Consider the following 1,206-nt stretch of genomic DNA (forward strand, 5'->3'; position numbering starts at 1 on the left):
TTAAGAAAATGTTTTAAAAGAATAATATCCTGTGAATAAATGTTTCAGGTTTTTCTCCCAAGGATGGAAATGAATAGTAAATAAAGCATGTAAAGTGCTCGAGAAATCAGCTTATGGATTAAGGGAGAGAATGGAGAAAGTGTCTTCTTTTTTCTTATTAACTGACAAAGAGGTTGCATTGAGCTGACAAGTCTTGGGTGTGTCTCTGAAGAGGTTTTGTGCTTTTAAGAACTGAAAACATTCTTTACAACATTTTAAGAACAGTTTGTATACTGTGTCGGTCTATTTTTGCCTTCATGGGAATGAGTTTTTTCTTAAATTCTCTGTATGTTGTATGTTTATCAATTTCAAAATATTTTAAAACCAGTTTTAAAAGCAATGTATTGACTTCCAATACATTAATGGCAATAAAATGTACTACTAAGTAATATTACCCCTTCCATTTTTTGGAAGACAGTTTGCAGAACTCTGGTACTGATAACTTTCCTGGAGAATTTTTTTCCTTTCTTTTCTTGGAGTTGTTTTGTGCCCACTTGTAAAAGACCTAGCGGTCTCACCCAGAAGCAAATATCACCCATAGAAAAAAAGTGAGTATTCAGAACTGTGCTGTCTAAATTGGTAACCATTAGCCATGTTTAGCAAGTGAGTTTGTGAAATGAGGTTAGTCCTCACTGAGATATTTGGTTCTCAGTATAGATTTATGAAAGAAAGGGAATATCAAATACCTCATTAATAAATTTTCATATTGATTTTATGTTGATAAAAGTATCTTTGATAGGTTAGTAATCATATTACTAACATTAATTTTGCCTATTTTACTTTTCTCATGTAGTTACTAGACATTTTAAAATTAGATATGTGGCTTATGTATTATTTCTCTACTGGACAGTGTTGAACTAGACAGTAATAAAAGTTCGTACTTATTAAGCAGGTCAGGTGCATTTACTTTATAGGCATTATTTCATTTAATTTCATTATATCCCTTGGCAAAGTATAGAGGCCGTTGAAAAGAGGAAGGCCTTCAAATAGATGGATTGACATAGTGGCTGCAACACTGGGGTGAAAGAGGAACAATGGTGAGGACCTGGCAGTGTTTCATTCAATGGGGCATAAGGTCACTATAGTGGGTTGACTCAATGACACCTTGCAACAGCAACAACATTTTTTTTTAAACTCCACAAGTTTTTCTTTATTTGTCTTAATTAC

The sequence above is a fragment of the Echinops telfairi genome, unplaced genomic scaffold (genome assembly GCF_000313985.2).
Source record: "Echinops telfairi isolate 266 unplaced genomic scaffold, ASM31398v2 ScPeMD7_7469;HRSCAF=8507_1, whole genome shotgun sequence".
Taxonomy (NCBI): domain Eukaryota; kingdom Metazoa; phylum Chordata; class Mammalia; order Afrosoricida; family Tenrecidae; genus Echinops; species Echinops telfairi.